The 18,948-nt window shown below is 45.6% G+C and overlaps 1 protein-coding gene across 2 annotated transcripts in view; it reads left to right on the forward strand.

Annotated features, from left to right (window-relative positions):
- Positions 1-18,948, forward strand: part of TRAP1 (TNF receptor associated protein 1) — a 666,365-nt gene that overhangs the window by 209,098 nt on the left and 438,319 nt on the right. The gene's annotated exons all lie outside the window — the stretch shown is intronic.

The raw sequence follows: 18,948 nt of genomic DNA on the forward strand, positions 1-18,948 counted from the left end.
GTCTTTGGCGGGAGCACTTTGTGTTTCCTGCCGAGGCTCCAGAGTGTCTGTGAAGGCAGGAGTCCAAAATTCTGCAGCCCTTTGTTTTCAGTCATCCTGAAAGGATCCAGTTTCTACGTGGGAGCTGGCTGTCCCAATTGGACAGCCAGCCGCCCCTTTCTGTAAACTACAGGGAGAGTTTGCAGAAGTTGTGCTGTAGTTCCTGATAAATGTCCGATCCTGGAAGCTTGCTGACAAGTCGACCACTGGAACCAAATCTGAATAGGAAGATGAAGAAAAGACTGCTGTAACTGATTCCAGGGACCAGAGAGCATGCTGTGTAAATGTAGCCTGTTTTAATCCTTCCTTCCAATCGACCTGGGGGTCCCGAAGACTCCTAGCAAGAGGATGATGAGGCCCACTTGGGCCAGTGTGCGGAGCATGGTCTTCCGAAGTCCGATTCATGCCGATACTTTGGTGGATTCTGGCTGGACCTCCAGAGACACGACTTAAATCCCTGAAGTCCCCTCACCACAGTGCAGGACCGAGAGTCTGACCAGCGATATTCTTTAATAAGGTACCTGTGAAAGGGTGCCAAATCTGCAAAGCCGTTAGACGCCTTGAAGAATCCTTTGTTGGAAGCTTCTACTGTCGACTGCGGTTGCCAGCTCCCATCCAGTGTCTGTTTCTTCAGTTACCAGACCAAGAATCCAGGGACAGAGCCTTCTGTGAAGTCCCTGAATACTTTTCACTAACTCTGAAGCTGTTACTTGTTCAAGGACATATCCTATGGAACTCTGACTTTCCTGCTCCCTATCGTGACCTGCCCATGGCAGGTTTCTAGATCACTACGGTCCATCTTCTGCCTCTGAGAAACCTCATGCCTTGAATAGGGAAGGACTTTAAAACCTAAGGCTTCTGTCTTGAAATTATAACGTGTTGAAATCACCTACTTGTAAATGTGTTGGTGTGTAAATGTATCCATTCTTAACAGAATTAGTTACTAAGTGTCCCAAGGTTATTACTTTACTTTGGGTAGTTTACTGGCCCTCTAAAAAGTATACAAGTTATTTTGCTTACCTTTAATTGTGTTTTCACCCCTTCTAAAAAGTAATTGAGTCGGTACTGTTCTATTATTTTTAAACTCAATGAGTTCGTAAGCTTGCCAATAGGGTTTTATTCACCTTTAACAGCTGTTGCTCTTAAAGTGTACTATTGGGTTTTGCTTTCCCTGCTGTGCGTTAGTGCATTTCTAAAACAGTCTTGAAGTTCTTATTCGTCTTAAGAGTTGCATACTGCCCCTCTGAAAATAACTGCTGATTGCGTTTCTTAAATCTTCTATAGTTCCTATTGATCTTAGAATTGTATCCTATACTTTTGAAAAGTATTGTTGGTTAACCTGTCTATTCCTGTATTAGAAATAATATAATATGTCCATCTACCAATAGGTTTAAATTAGCTCGAATAGTTTAAAAGTGTAACTGGGTTGTGCTTTAAGTGCACTTCTGAAAAGGTTTACTGTGTTAATACTTATCCATGAGTAACTGACTGCCCCTCTAGAACGTATTAGTTAATTTTCTAGGTTTTAACTGTTATTAACAGTAAAAGTAGTCTCTAAAGAGAAGAAAATTACATATGTTGCAACATATTTGTAACAGTGTTGGTCTAATTAAGTGATTATTTAACTGAATAACACTGTAGATTATGACCAATAGGGTCCGCTGTCCTCGAATTACTTAATGTATTCAAAAAGTATTACTAAACTTGTCTTCTGCCCCAAGAATAGCATATTGCCATTCTAATTTAGCAAAATTTGCAGACCCTGAAAGTTATTACCGAATCCTGTATTTGAGTGATCATTTTTTGGTTTCTTTCAAGGTAATTCTTGAAAAGACCAAACAGCATCACAATCCCCACATCAAAGTGCAGAGCAGAAATAAAATAAAAAAAATAGGGGTGGAACAATTAAAATCTTGTATATCCAGAATCCTGGAATCTTTCCAAGATCAAGATAGTTGCTAAAGTAAAGAAATATCTATTACGGATACAAAATCTGGTGGAACAAGAAGCTCAATTGAAAACAAAAGTGATTAGGAAAAATAGTAATCACCATAAGTGTTTCAATGAAGAGCTAAATAAACAAAAAAATAGAAAAAAGAGCCATGGAAATAAAATGGCGTCAATATCCCACTAAGGCAAATAAGGACAACTGGAAGCATGTAAATAGAAATTATAGGGAAAGCATAAGAGAAGCAAAGGCTTATCTTTATAATAATGAAATAGTAGCAGCATCAAATGCCACCAGTAAAATATTTGAGATCATTAAAAGTATAGAAAAACCTAAGGTGCTCACACCTCCTTATTCTCCATCAAAGGAAGACTGCGACTTAGTTCAAAATGCTTTCGCAGCAAAAACTCAAAAAGCAAGAAACAACATTATTAATTCCAGAGAAACCTTAGGAAAGATAATTTCGGACACAAATTGTCTCAACCTGGGAGATATTGCTACTTTTAACTTCACACCAGTCTCGGAGAAAGAATTGTTAGCGGTATTGAATCAAATCAAACCCACATCATGTGCTGAAAACATCCTGCCATCTGAAATCATACTAGAAAATAGATATTTTCGTACCAGTTTTTGAGAAATTAATTAATGCCTCTTTTAAAGAAGGCACAGTGCCCATGGAAATTAAGAAAGTGACCATTACCCCACTGGTCAAAAAGGCTGGTCTTGACCCAAAGGACCCGGGCAATCTTCGCCCGATTACTAATTCCAATTTCATTCTCAAGATATTGGACAAGATGGCGACAAATCAACTACAGAAACATATAGAAGCCCAGGAAACACTCAATCAGCAGCAATCAGGTTTTAGGCCCGTCCATAGCACGGGAATGTCTGTTAGACCTACAAGACCATATGCTAGAGTTAGTTGATAGGGGCAAAACAGGGATGCCGAGGTTGCTTGATTTTAGCGCAGCCTTTGATCTGGTAGATCATCAGCTCCTAGACAAAGCGTTAAGGAGAACAGCTGGGTGCTCCCTGGTTGCCTTGGCCTGGCTTACTTCATTCCTAACAGAGCGCCGAGCCAGAGTTCACTGGGGGGTAAACGTTTTCAGAGGCTATATCAATCATCTTTGGAGTGCCTCAGGGAGCAAGTTTATCTCCGCTGCATTTTAATAGATGATATGCGAAGCCTCTGTGACCTGTTGGATAGCGTCAGCATCTTTTTAACCAACTACGCCGACGACACGCAACTTGTCATCGAATTGGAAATAGCACTATCCCTGAGGTATTCTAAAATAGCCAAAGTTTACAATATCATTGACCTTTTGGATGCAGCAACATTGGATGTGTTTAATTAACATGAAAACAGAGTTAATGATTTTTGGAACTAGCCACGCTAGAGCTAAATTAGGGGAGGATTATAGAATCCAGGTCATGGGCCAGGTCAAGACGCTGGGGATGATGATTGATGCCTCAGTGAGCCCCGAGGCTCAGGTTAACTACTTGTATAAAAACAATGCATATTACCTATGCCTCATGAGAGCAATTAGACCGTACCTCAATGAGGAAAATACAGCCACTATTGCTAGAGCAATAATTCTGTTGAGATTAGATTACGGAAATGCACAGCTACTTGGAGCAACCAAAAAAGATCTTGAGAGATGCGAAGTAATGGAAAACAACGCGGTATGTATGGTAAAGAGGACAAAAATTAGGGAACACATAGCAACGGGAAGAAAATCCTTGCATTGGTTAAGGGTTGAAGACAGAGTCAACTTTAAGTCAATGACTATTGTACATAGGTGCCTCTTTGGATACACCCCCCGTTATTTCAAAAATCTATTTGTAAGATATATTCCCCTGAGACAGCTACGCTTGGCGGATAAAGGACTGCTTAGTGTGCCAAGATACAATCGTATGGCAGGGCTGGGCAGATCTTTCTCAGAACGTGCAGCGCAACAGTGGAATAAACTATCGCCTACCTTGTGGCTGCAAGAGAATTATCTCATTTTTAGGAAATGTCTGAAGACACTTTAGTTCAAGTGATCTCACCTCACTCAGGAAATAGTCTGTAATGCCACCTTAGGCTTGTTCGAATGTACGTCTAGTCTTATGTTTCCAGCGCACTGATGCCTGTGGGCTACCGGTGCGATACAAGCATACATAACATAACTCACCTTGATTTGCTGAATGCTTCTCTAAATAAGGTTACACTTTGGTTTGTATACCATAAGTATTGCGTTGGTTTTTATGATTGTGCTTATATAATATGCAACAGCACTTAACTTTCCAAAGATGTGTCTGTGCCTATATGTATTTATAATAAATAATAATGTTTTACCATACATGGTGTTTCACTGTTTCTTTGGACCATATGTATGCTACAATTTCTTTGTACCTTCCTGCAGGCCCCTCTTTCTCCTAAAATATGCCTGGTTGCTATGTCTACGCTACCAAATGTCTTCAGGTGGTACAGCCTTATTCTAAACGAGGAGCTTCTGGATTGCCTCAGATATGGTTTTATGGATTCCTTAGTTGGACTTGAGAAAAACTGTCCTACAGGGAGGGACCCCTTATGGGATTAGGGATGATCCTCTTCAGAGAACGCGGTATGCCCCTGCATTAGTATATCTAAACCCCTCTCCAATATTAACTCCTTATCTCCCTCCTTGTGATATGGCCCTATTGCTCCAGATAAGATTTCGAAGTGGGAGTATTTTACTCCCTATTTTTAAAGTTGGGAGTTTAATGATTTTTTGCGGAGTAAAAATATAAGTCCATTTCCCAATGGGAGTATTTTATAAGCAACTAAAAATGTTTTTGTACTATTTCTTTGCATCTAGTTATGCATGTAGGTTTAAAGAGGTTTACTACTTCTGATCAGGAAGTAATAGTAATTTCTCCAGCATTGGATCTTTCAAGGATTCACATGCTTCGAATATTCCCCGTCGTCAGGCTGGGAACCCTCGGTATATTTATTAAGACGTTTTCAATAGGAACATTTTTGACACTTCTGTGTCCTATCTACATCGTTTTGGGCTGCTTACGCACGACCCACTAGGACGTAGAGTATAAATAGACCCGCCCCCGCGGCTCCCTTCAGATTTCAGCCGTTTCAAAAGTAGCAGGAGCACCTCGTGTTTTTTCTACTTTACAAGGTTGAGTTCTACTCTTTACAAGTCTTTCTTTCACAATGTCTGGGAAGGTGGTGTTCCGCCCGTATGCCACGAGTGGACTGACGAAAGTCTATGAAGGAGATGGGCACATGGATTGCCTGTATTGTCTACACCCGCATCACTCTGCGGACAGCTGTGAGATTTGTCACAGAAGACGCTGAAAGATTGGAATAGGCGTCTGGTGACGTGGCTAAATGAAGGGACCTAACCTTCATCAGAGGTAGGATCTACAGTCTGGCATCGAGGCCTAAATCTTCGGTAGTCCATCGCCGTTCGGTGTCAGCAGAGCCACCGACGAAGAAGCCACGTTCTATGGAGAAGCGTCCCTCAGAGAAACATCCGGCAAAAGAGGCCTCTTCGAAACATGGTGAAGATCGCCATCAAGGGAAGTCGTCTTCTTCATCTTCGTCGAAGAAAGGAAAAGATCCTTTAATGACCTCCTCAGGAGACCATCACAGGTCTTCCTCGAGTAGAGACTCAATGAAACATAGGTCTAGCTCAAAAAAGGCGGGATCGATTAAGGAGCCTGCATCACAGCCTCCGCCATCGTCGACAGGAGTTGATGGGCTCATTACCACCGGCGCCGGCAATACCTGTAGTGGCTTCGTCGACCCCGGCAGCAACAATTGAAGGGGCTCCGAGATTGACATCGTCGACGGTGGATCCTTCAGGGGCTTGGCAACCGGCGGTGTACGATGCGATTTTGCCAGATACCATATTGCAGCAGGAGGCAGCTTTTTCAATGTCGTCAATGGAGGAAGACCTGAACAGATTGTTAGTCCAGCTGATTTGGGGTTGCAAGGTGTTGGCTCGTCGACAATTTCGGGAATGCAAAGTGTCCCCGTTACATCGTCTTTGTTAAATCCTCAGTCGGTATTATCCTTACAGGTGTTGACCACGCTGCAGTCTCTTTTGAGCCAGTTGGAAGCAGGGTTACCCCCTGTAGAGGCACCTACAGAGGTACCGGCGATGCTGGTTGACTATCAAGGTCCCTCTCCATGGGTGACGACTGGGACTTCGACCTCCTGTCCAGTTAGCGAGGAACCTCCACGCTCACACCCGGAAGAAGGGGGAATTGCAAGATTCAGAGTCAGAACAAGGACCTATAGATTCCTTTTCAGAATTTTTGTCGTCCCCTTCGAGGGATCCTACGTGGGAATCGGAGGTAGAAGTGGAAGCGCCTAGAAGCCCGGCTCAGCCGTCTCCACCAGATGACATCTGCTCTTTCACACGATGATGGGCAAAGCCTGTATTGAATTTGGTCTGACCCCTGAAGAAGAAAAGAAGGAATGCTTCTTATTCGACCATATGGGGAAGAGGAGGAAATCGGTCTCTCCCGTTACCATTCTGGACCACGTCTGGCAGGAAGGCTTGGAACCATGCGCCATCCATTTTCGCAACCGGCTATCAAGGGCAGATTAGAAAAGAAGTTCAAGGCCCCGGATTCTACTCCTAAATGTCTGACTGCACAGCCCTCCCCAGAGTCGGTAGTGTCGGCGGCAGCTGCTAGAAAAGCCAGATCGCAGTATAAGTGTACAACACCTCCGAACAATGAGGCTAGAAGGCAGGATGCCTTTGGTAAGAAGGTATTGTCGGTAGGAGCGACGACGGTTAAGGCGGCTAATTCACTGGCTATCATGGCAAGATACGACAGGGAGATGTGGCGTCGTTTGGCCCCTATCTTGGAACACCTTCTGGACGAGCACAGAAAATCACAGCCATGTTACTGGTCCGTGAAGGGGGAAGAGGCATCAAACCACTCAATCAACATCGCTGTGGACTTGGCGGAATCCGGGTTCAAACAAATAAACAACGGAGTGGTTTTGAGAAGGCAAGCATGGCTGAAATGTACGAACTTTAGACCAGAGGTCTAGTATAAGGTGCTCGATATGCCATGTGAGGGTGACAATTGTTCGTGGAGAAGGTGGACGAGGCCCTAAAAGGCATGAAAGAAGATACGGACACGGCAAGTTTGTTAGGAGCCCTACAGAGCGATAGAGCATTTTGGTCCTTTCGTCCATTCCGCGGAACATCGGGGAATTCCTGATTTACTGCATCCAGGGACCGCAGTTTCAACGGGCCCTCATACTCTTCCCAAGGTTATAGGTGTGCTGTCCAAGTGACTAGAGGCCGAGACGTCCAGGCTTCGAGGAGAACAGGAGGATAATCGTCGTCCACCAAAGGCAAGCAGTCAAAGTCCCAACAATGACGAGCTTCAGGACGTCCTGGGAGGCAGAGTGTCCCCTCGCGTCGACGAATGGGAAAGGATAACATCAGACTCTTGGGTGCTGGACACGATAAAACTAGGCCACTCGTTGCAGTTCAAAAAGACGCCATCACACATTCCACCTGCGTATTCGGCGCAACCCCATCTTCACATATTACAACAGGAAGTGGTGCTTATGCTGCAAAAGGGGGCTATAGAATTTGTTCCGGTGGCCGAGAGAGGTCTAGGAGTTTACTCCCGTTACTTTGTGGTAAAAAAAAAACAACGGCAAGTGGCGACCCATTCTGGACCTTCGAGCTCTCAACAAGAGACTGCAAAGCCTGAAGTTCAAAATGCTTACGCTTCAGGAGGTCATCCGATCTATACAGCTGTGAGATTTTCTGGCGTCATTAGACCTACAAGACACATATTTCCACATACCCATGCGTCGACGACACAGAACATTTCTAAGGTTCGTAGTCGGTCAGAGTCATTACCAATTCAAGGTACTTCCTTTCGGAATAAAGTCTCCCAGGACGTTCACAAAATGCTTGGCTCCAGTGGCAGCATGGCTACTGAGAAAAGGTCACCATGTTTACCCTTACCTGGACGATTAGCTGGTAAGGGGCTCGTCATCGAGAATGACACAAGCAAGCCTAGAGGCCGCCATGCAACTTCTACAGCAGTTAGGATTTGCAATCAACTTCGAGAAATCCTCCTTAGCGCCTTCAAGAAGCTTGATATTTCTAGGCGCGGAATTTCAAACTCAAGCAGGGCTGGTGAAGCCGTCCTTAGAGAGTGTTCAAAGACTGAAACAGAAAGCGAAGGAGTGGAAAACTGGCACCAGAGTGTCAGCCAGAAAATACATGTCACTGCTAGGGGCCATGGCGTCGTGTATCCCATTGGTGAACAACTGTCACCTCTTCATGAGACCGATACAGGAATTTCTGGCAGACCGATGGTCCCGAAGTCGTGGCTTGTGGCCCGACAAGTTGAACATCAGCAGCGATCTTCTACGAGCACTTCAGTGGTGGCAGCTCTGGGACAATCTGACGAGGGGAATGCCCCTGCAGGAACCGGACTTTCAATCGACGGTGGTAACAGATGTATCACTGAAAGGCTGGGGAGCCCATCTGGGGTCCCTGCAAGTTCAAGGTCAATGGTCCCCAGCAGAGTCTACTCTTCAAATCAACGTGCTGGAGTTAAGAGCGGTACGCTGGGCTCAGAAATCCTTTCTGCCGCGTATATGGGGATCAGTCGTAAGAATATTAACGGACAATACAACAACAATGTTCTACCTCAAGAAGCAAGGGGGCACTCGTTCCAGGACGCTCTCGAGCTAAGCTCAAGAAATATGGTGTTGGGCCCTCGAACAGGATATAAGCATAATAGTTTACCATCTTCCAGGAGTGAACAATGTACAAGCAGACTACCTCAGCAGGGAGATGAATCAACTGCACGAGTGGGAGATAAACGACCAACAACTAGCAAACATCTTCAAGAAGTGGGGTCACCCCCCCCCCCCCATCCCCCTGAATTTTTCGCAACTCGAGAGAACAAGAAGTGCAGACAGTACGCAAGCAGATGGGGGAGGCATTCTCCTTCCCGTGGACGGGCAAGTTCGCGTATGCGTTCTCTCTGTTTCCACTCATCCGACGGACCCTCCAGTGGGTTCACAAATTCCCAGGTCGTGTGATTGTAGTGGCTCCTTACTGAGCGAGACAATCATGGTTTTCGGACCTGCTCCAGCTGTCGCTAACAGAACCAGTGAGGTTCCAGAGATTCTGAACCTTCTATCCCAAGACAAGGGAGCAGTTTGGCATCACGACCCGGATGCCCTCAGCCTGACTCCTGACTTCTCCGAGTTTGGGGCCCTGAGCATTTCCTCGGAGTGACGGATTTTACAAGCAACACGAGCCCCGTCCACGAGCACTTCATATGCATGTAAGTGGAAAAGGTTCTGTGTGTGGTATCAACCAGGTGTGGACCCCCGAAACATCATGTCGGAACAGGTTCTTCCATATCTGCTACACTTAGCGAAAAGAGGGTTATCTTTCTCCTATAAAGGTTAATTTGGCGGCCATTTCAAGATTTACTCGTAAAAGACATGCAACTCTGTTGTGCAGCGATCGAATGGTTAAACATTTCCTGAGAGGCCTATTTCGGACTTTTCCTCCAACCAAAAAGTTTCTGCCTAACTGGAGTCTCAATCTGGTACTGTCAGGACTAATGAAGGCTCCATTTGAACCTATGTCGTTGTCATCGTTGAAGTTTTTGTCGTGGAAAATGGCCTTTTTAGTGGCCATTACTTCAGCAAGAAGACTTTCGGAACTGCAAGCATTGGTCATTGATCATCCATACTTGCGGTTTTTCAAGGACAAAGTGGTGCTAGCAACTAACCCTCATTTCATACCAAAAGTTCCAACTACATTCCACAAGCATTCTTCAATTGTGCTGCCAACATTCTTCGCGACAGCCTCTTCTTTCGCGGAAAAAGCTCTCGCCGCGTTGGATGTCAAGAGTTCTGAAGTTTTACCTCAGTCGTACTCAAGAGTTTCGGTGTACGAGACAACTATTTGTGACTTGTGGTCCTTCGGTGAAGGGAAAACCGATCTCCAAACAAGGACTAGCCTGCTGGGTGTGTCAACCATTGACTTCTGCCACTCTAAAGCAGGGAAGTCTCTGGAGAGACGGCCAAAGGCTCATTCAACAAGATCCACCTCGTCATCGGCGGCATTGTAGTCCGGAATCCCGATGGTGGACATCTGCCAAGCGGCATCCTGGTCGGTGCCGCTTACATTTACTCAGCATTATTGCCTAGAGCAACTGCATGCACCGGATATACAGATGGGACGAGCAGTCCTGCGACACCTGTTTCAGTAAGGTAAGCCCCACAGATAGTCTCTTGTTAATATACCATGATTTGGATTACTGTCAATGTACCATGATTGGGGTTTTTATATGGCTAACTACATGTGCGGCTCTGATAATATTGGTTTGCATTGCACACCTCCAAATGAGGAGTACTGCTATATAATCTATTCTAAGCCTGTGAATCCATGAAAGATCCAATGCTGGAGAAGGGAGTAGTTTCTTACCTGTAACACCATTTCTCCAGCGTTGGTATCTTTCATGGATTCACATCCGCCCGCCGGCCTCTGCTGAAAGCAAACTTTATAGGCCCCTACTACTTTGGGGGTTAAAATCTGAAGGGAGCCTGGGGGGGGCGGGGCTATTTATAACCTACGTCCTATTGGGTCGTCCGTAAGCAGCCCAAAACGACGTAGATCGGACACGGAAGTGTCGAAATTTTTCCTATGAAAAATGTCTTAATAAATATACCGAGGGTTCCCAGCCTGACGACGGGGAATATTCGAAGCATGTGAATCCATGAAAGATACCAACGCTGGAGAAATTGAGTTACAGGTAAGAAACTACTCCCTTCTTCCTCTTGCACTACAGGTCCAAACATATCTATGGAACGGTTTGGGTGAAAGCATGGGGCACATGTGTCATGAGCCTTGCCCCTGGCCCTCACTGGCAAGTCAGCCTTCCAGTGAGGGCCAGGTCAAAGGCCTTAAAACCTCATCCAAGACTCTCCTGGAGTTAGTCCTGGCGCCTTTGGCGCCAGGCTTATAACCATCATGAAGACCAACATTAGAATGGGACTATTTACTTGGGACTATTTAACTTCGGGGGGGGTTCAGCCAACATTGAGGCACACACATAGCTCAGTTACAAGGAACTGAGCTATGCGGTGTAGTCTTTTGGGTGTGGCAGGCCTGGGACTACTTTACCTGGACTACTTTGGGTGTGGCAGGCCTGGGACTATTTTACCTGGACTTCTTTACCTGAGACTATTTAAACCGCACCCAAACAGCAGAACATGCTTTCCGTTATTCTGCTGTGGGCAGCGTAACGCTCACCGTGTCCAGTTCTTTGATGCCAGTTTACCTGAAACCAAGGACCTGCAGAGAGAAAGAACACTACGAAACTTAACTGGAACAGTATCCTGTCTTCAATCCATCGCCGACTTCAGTTCCACTCACCTGAAGGTACAAACTCATCATCCGGCACTGCATGCATCCTGGAATACCATAATGTGGAAAGAGGAGAAAGAAAGACAGCATTAGTAAGCGTTTACTCACGTTTCCTCCCGAATGAAGAAAGCTACACAATTCTTACCTGGGTAGTCATCTCCTGGTCAGTATCATTGCTGGAACATTACGGCGCTCGGCGAGGAACATCGCAACCTGCAAGGAGAGAAAAGACACAGGTTAGCAATATAAAAGGGGAAACGGCGCCACACATCGCGCATTACTCACCGGTCAGCATCGCGCACACCGCGCACACCGCGCTTTCGCCTACCGGCCCATGCTCATCTTCAAACTGCATGACAACACCAAAATACCTTTCCATACCTAAAAGGAAAGAAGCAAGACATTATTATTCGAACTAAGAGGAACATAAGAATTGCATATAAAGACTGTAAAGCAGCAAACCTACAGAGTCGCAGAAGGCCTGGATTCCCACAGGGGGGGCTTGCACCAGTGAAGTAACTTGGTTGCTGCTCGCCCCCCACATCTATGTGCCCCTGCCATGATGAGCAGGACGGAGAATCCACCTTTCACAATATTAAGGTGACGAGGGGGACCAAGGGGGAGGAAGGAGTTGAGGCCAAGCGAGGTGGGAAAACATAAAGACAATCTGGTATTGAATCCAGCTCTCCTATATTGCAGACCCATCTTTAACCAGAGGCCTTACCAAGGGACTGGGAGAGGGTTCGAGAGTGCAAATCATCCAACCAGGGCTGGGTGGCGTCCCTGTGGATACCAGGTGAGCTTAAGAACATGGTACTATCTATCTGTTTACCATTTATTGTCGGGAGTATTTCTACTCTTATTTTTATTTTTTGGGAGTATTTGCCTTTTTTTAATGGTGTAAAAGAGACCCATACACCCTTATCTGTAGGGCTGTATGGCCCATATGTATTCTTTTCAACCTAGACAATCTGACATACTTGACTGGCTCCAAATCTTAGCTTATACAGAATGTTTCACATCTGGTTCCCTGACATATACGGAGAAGATGGTCAGGGGTCCAAAGAGAACTGCAGAGAAACTAAACAAACATTCTAGCTTCTTAAAGACTGAGAAGAGCAAGATGATCGGAAGTCCAAAGATCAATATCGGGAAGCAGAATGAGCCCTGTAGTTTTTCAGCCAATGTGATCGGTGCAAAGAAACTCCCTTTCCCAGCCCGGGAATTTAAACATGGAATAGCTGACCTGATGGAGGCGATCAATCCTTCGAGGTGGAACCCGGCAAACCAGGTGATGGCGAGACGGCGGAAAAGAGTTGAAGAGAAGCTGAAAGTGAAGGAGGAGGAGAGTGCGAGCAAGGTCCCAGTAGACCAGACCACTCACATTGTTGCCATCCGGTACCTCCGGGCTTCCTGAGCACGGGCAAAGTACCCAGCAGAGCTTACGTGCCGGCGGAAAGAAGCAGACACCAAGAAAGTCACTGCCGACCATGAGGATGCCACAAAGGTGACTGGAGCCTCCAGGGAAGCTGTAGCTGCTACGGGAAATGCCTGTACCTTCCAGACGAAAGCCAACAGGCACGTAGGTTGCCCGAGTAGCACAGGAGGTCAGAGGGAACGAGAGGTAGAGGGCGAAGGCGGAGACAATAAAAAGAGGGTATGGGATTCTGGAACCTGGGTGCAAGTCTGGGACACGCATCCATTTCAAAAACAGAAACCAATTCAAACATTTTGAGTCTGGGACCCGCTCTCAGATTCTGCTGGGTTAACACCAGAAGCGATGCCGTTTCCACTAGCCCACTCCTCATCTGAAGTTTCAGTGAGGTCTTATGATGGTTCTTCCGAGGATGACTCCACTCTCCTTTCTCTCCAAGCACAGGTCGTTCTTCTTTGTTGTTTTTCCTTTGTTCTTGAAGAGATAGGAATGGGCTCCCCCGGAGGCCACTTTTGCCTTAAAGGCAATCTGCCCGGCAGTGGGGACTCCGGGGAGCCCACCCCAAACCAGGCAAAAGCGGAAAAACCCTGGAGAGTACTGTAGTGGTGACTGTAGATAACTTGTGGTTGCTGTGGCTGTGTGAAGTTCTCCTTCTCCAATGGGTATCATATGGATTATTACAGGACTGAACTTCAAGGTGCAGCATGCACTGGGAGGTACTCGAATCACCTAAGGTAAGCAGTGTTCAAAGTCCGTAAAACGGAGATCACAGGTTTCTATGACGGCAACAGTTAGCACACTACAAGAGTCTGCTACAGGTATGGAAATCCAGTGCAAGGCGATAGCCAGCCCCGCGCGGAGTGAGGGAGCTGCGCTGAACGCAGAAAACCAAGTGGAAGGTAAGGAAACTACACTGGGCATGGAAACAAACAGAGAACGTGTACAGCAGCGGAAAAGGCTAAGTGAGAAAGCCAAGCAGGCAAGGTTGACAGGAATGAGAGAACAGGGGACTGTTCTCCAAACACTGAGCGTTCATGCACAGAGTTGCAACGTACCGGTTTGAAAACAGTGTGAACGGTTATAGCAGTGGCCACGTTTCAAGACTTGCAAGACTAGACCACTACTCCACGCTCTGGTATAATCGTGATGAACATTAGTACGTCCTCCAGCGGTGCCGTACTTGCCAGGGACGGATTGTGACACCCGCACCCATATGAGAAGATGAAACAAAACCAAATATTGCAACTGTGGGACCTGCACCCAAAAAGAGACAGTCCATTTTGGAACTGTTGCTTGGCAGAGGACTAGACCAAGCAACATTGAATGTTATAAGTCTGAGACTCGGTGTCCTCAAAAGGGCGAAGACTTGGCAGGAGAGTATACCAAGTCAAATTGAATATTTCCAGTCTGTGGCCCGCACCCAAATAAGACCTTCCATTAACGCATAACTGCTTGCCAGGAGAGTGAACCAAGTAGTTATATTGCGAGTTGGGGACTCGCACCCAGGAGAAAAAACAGTACAAGAAGTCTTGTAGTGGGCAAAAGGAGTGTGCCAAGTTGCTATGATAAATTGGTAAAGCTTATAGAAGATATTATGGTGAATTATTTATTGATATTTTTTATTAACAGACCTGAGAAGGCCCAACAGGATCAAGGCACATTGATCAAGGAATCTAGGGGAAAGGTTTAGAACCCTAACCTTGGTACCTACAGCTTTTGAAAAAATGTATTTGTGCCATTTTTACCCAAGAGTCTGGGAACTGTTCTGTTTATTGAACTCACAAAGAACATCTTTACTTTGAGAAGAGATCATCCATGCGTAGTTAGTTTTTTATTCGTGTTGAGGACAGAAATGAGCTTTTTGAGACCCAACAGGGACAGGCTTTATAATTTGGACACTCTAACAGTTTAATTCGTTTTCGTAGATGCAGGGAACCCCCTCTTTGTTTTAGGGATGGAGGCATTTTGCAACCCCTTTTTACATAAAAATGTTTCTGGCCAAAAATATGCCACCTTTGTTGCAGCCTTACTTCTGCACCCTCACATATGGTACACCAGTCAAATTGTGAAACCAGAAGAGAAGGCAAATTATGCTTTGGTAAAAACAAGATGCTCACCAAGGCATGGCATGAAATATTCATTGACGTGACTGTATATCAACAATAAGAATATTGGGGATGAACAAATTAGAAATGTCTAATTATTGTCTCATTTAGTTGCAGATCAACATGAAGTTGCCACATAATAATTCTACTTAACCTCATGGGTGAATCCATTGGATGGCTTTTTTGAATGCGTGTGTCCTGATGAAGGCCGTTTTCACCAAGAGGGAGTTTGATGAACTTACTCTAGTGTGGCCAAAACACAGTGTGTCCATTTAGATTAGTGAGTGGTGATGCACGCTTCCACGTGTCACAGAATTGCATTTTCCAAGTATATCGTCCTAAGATGATGGTCGTTGATGTGTTATTAGTCCAATTCAAATAATGAAATATGTTTATGCATGAAATTGGATACATCCCATGTATTAGAAGTGTATAAAAAGGTGTCTTTAAAGCATTTTTTAAAATTATAATCTAATAATAAAGAGATATCTATTTTTTGATGAATTTATGAACCTGTGGAAATGTTTTCGTTTCATATATCCTAATTAATTTGGACTACAGGTGTGTAGGCTGTCAGCCTCTTGAAAATAATCCTGCCCATGGCACTGGTATTTGTTTGCACATCATGCAAGTGACAGCAATGTTACTTAAATCAAAAGAACAAGTTACAAAGTACCCCTGTCACATTTTACTGTAAGGGGATGTGTGCAGCTTAAAACAAATAATGAATTTCATAATGGGAAACCGTGTTCCCCGACGCTGCAATCAGTGGCTGATCAATGCCCCCAAGTTAAGTATTGAGTGCTTCAACCCCTGTATTGGTGGGATCAACCAGTCTCGACATGTACTCAAGGATTCAGCGCCCTGAACCTTCGGAAGTGTACCTGGACTACCCAGTGGACTGACAAGCTCTCCAGTGGGCTACCTCGCTAGAACCATTGCCGGTCCGCATTTGCAGCCGGAACTTCGGCTGTATTCCTTCCTGACGAATTTCAGCCTCCCAGCTTCATGGGATTCTTCTCTGGAAGGTCGTCTTCAAACGTGACTGGAAGGGCGCCTACTGTCATCTGTGTGCGGTGGCTGTTGGGTAAGATGTTCATATTTATGATAAATCTTCCCGACCTGTGTCAACCCCAGAACTTCCCCCTCTCACCTAGTCTTTAACTCTTTTTATAGGTGACCTTTTTATGTCTCTTCGGAGTGTTTGATTGGAGTTATACTTTTGGCCTTGGGCTGGGTTGCCCCTTCGGACCCCCCTTTTGTAAATTCTCTTAACTGGGAGCCGCAGCTAGATGTATCTCAGACCCCTTCAGAGCTCCCCTAGAGATACGTTGGGGTGGACAAACCATTGTACTCTCCTGCTTTGGGACACTGTCCTTAAGGCAACTCCACAAGGAAACCCCTAGGCTTCCTTGACTTGAAAAACCTAACTTTACCTACCTTTAAACCCTGAAGAGATCATGACGGACTCTACCACTTTTGAACCCTGAACACTGTATCCTGCTCAACACCTAACCACTGGTGACCCAGTTCTCCTCTGAACATTGTGAGACATTGTGAGACTCTCATAAAATAGGGTTGGATTCTTTAAGACCGGTGGGAACAAAGTTCTAAATGTTATTACAAGTTGGGAAAGTGTGCACATATGTTTGAGATGGTTTTACTAAGAGATTTGCTACTGTACAAGTTATTCTAGAAGTTATTAGAGCTAGGGTCTATTACTTAGGAAACTTGCAATTGTGTTCTACATCTGTTACTGTGTTTTGCAAATATCTAACAGTGTACCATATATATGATACATTACTATTTTTATATAACTTTTAAGTGCATCAGTGTTTCCCTGAATACGTGTATGGTCTGAGTTATTGGTGCCTTCCTACAGCCTTCCTCTCCTGTAGACTAAGCTTAGCTGCTCAGCCATTCTACCAAATCTTTGTGCGGCACAGGCAAACCTAGGAGTTTGAACCCTGTACATCCAAGGTGGGCTTTTTTCTAAGTTTTGTCACAGACAGTAACTTATGTAAAACTCCCAAACATACCTCATTTAGTGACTTTGAAAAACCATCCTAGTAGTAAGGTACTGGCAGTGCTATGGGGTTTCTTTTGTATGAGCCTATACTACACTCGGGTCTAGTGGCCAACTTTTGCTGCAGTCCCAGAAGTTCTGTCTGGTTGGTGATCTTTAGTAGTCTTTCGGTGGAGCTTCAAGCTTTGGAGTGGTGGGACCAACCATTCCTGGCATCTGCTCGGTGCCCTGCCGTCTGGAGTATTCGGAGGCACCCTGGACCATCCTGTGGGCTGACCAACTCCAGTTTTGGGCTGCCATGGTAGAGGCGTCATTCTGTGTTTCGGCTTTGGGGAGCCTCAGCTTGTGCTACAAGAGTCCATCCTGCGAAAGTTCAGCGTTCCAGCATCAACGGGACCTGAGATAAGAGGCAGACTCTGACCACAACATCTGTGTCCCCTCCTGTTGCTGTGTATCAGTAACCTTCGTTCAAACTGGCTTTCCCGCATCTGGACAAGTGCCTAGAGTAGTGCTGCATCAGTTTGGTCTGCATTCATCCACTGAAACAGGTTGCACCAGCTCCTGGATCCAACTGGAACTTCGCCTTGCAGTGGCTGTTCCCGGGCTTCTTGGACCGGAACCAATGGCGGGAAAGCAGACCTCTGACGACCCTCCATCAACCTATGAAGTCTGAGGAAAAAACAAGAGTACGGAGGGTGGGTGCAGTGGCGGTAAATTACAGCGGTACTCACCTGCACCCCGATCTCCACCACTACAAGTTTTTTAAAATACTTTTACAATTGTGTATTCTTTTTTTAAACTTTGATTGATTCACGTCTCAAGACTGTCATCACAACATTATTATAGTGAGGTACAGCTATAGAGGCATGGTATATGCAGAGAACACACATATTAGCAACAGGTTTCCTTCGGTCTCGTGTACTATGCAGGGTATGGCATATTCACTGCTGATCCCCTCAGAGTGGCTCCTGATGCAGGGCTGGTTGTTCTCTGCTCGCTTGCTCCTTCACACTCGCTCCTGGTGTTTGTTACTGGGGTTCAGCCTCTCCGCTCTGCCAGGTTGCTCCAGACCATATCGGGCACCGGTAGCTACGTTACCAGCAGTTGTTTTGACTGTGATTCCGTGCCCTTGCGGTATCTGCTCCTTCGTCCGCCCGGGTCTCCCCGGTGGCACGGACTGCACAGTTTCTCTGGCGCCGTTAGGGTGCAGATCGGCAGCCCAAATAGATATGTGCCCCCTCCTTTGGGGCTCTCATTATCCTGGTGGGTACAGTGTTGGCCTCCCCCTTCAGCGGATCATGCGCAGAGCTCAAGGAGAACCAGTCATCTTGGCTGCGGGCTCTCTAGCACCCCCATGTTTTACAATTGTTTTGGCTTTGACAAAACTTGTCAAAAGCTAGGAACAGTTTTATTCTCTAGTACATAACTTAATCTATGGTCTGGAACCATTTTCCCATCCCCAAAACCTTTCTCCTAGTTTTTTTTCCAACTCCCAATGTTTCTGGAAATTTTGAGCTTGTTGGGCCCAAGGCCCCAGTCAACACTAGTTCAGACTTTCCAGGTTAGGGTTGTTTTCTTGTTGACTTCCATTGCAAATTACCACTGCCTTCCCTTTCAGTATTGTCGTTTGAGGACATTGTGATTTTTTTTTGCACGGACTACTGGGTCTGTATATATGTATCCTATTATTAGTTTGATAGTATTACCTGTGCATAGTCATTTTCATAGTGTTCTTTGGCCATAAATATGCTATTTTTATAACTATCCAAGTGTAATCCTTGAGTGTGCACTGTGTGGACTCATTGTGGTCCCTTTACCAGGCTCAACCTCCTGAGACTTGGCCTTGGCCACTCTCCATGCTAACTTGATTGGTTTGACTACAGCTCCCAGAGTTTTCCCTGTTCACTAACTAGGCTGGCCTCCTCCACGAGGTCAGAGTGTAGAAATCCAGTAGCACATTTGGCCAGGACATATAC

Source organism: Ambystoma mexicanum, chromosome 2q (genome assembly GCF_040938575.1).
Source record: "Ambystoma mexicanum isolate Mex_15411 chromosome 2q, UKY_AmexF1_1, whole genome shotgun sequence".
NCBI lineage: Eukaryota > Metazoa > Chordata > Amphibia > Caudata > Ambystomatidae > Ambystoma > Ambystoma mexicanum.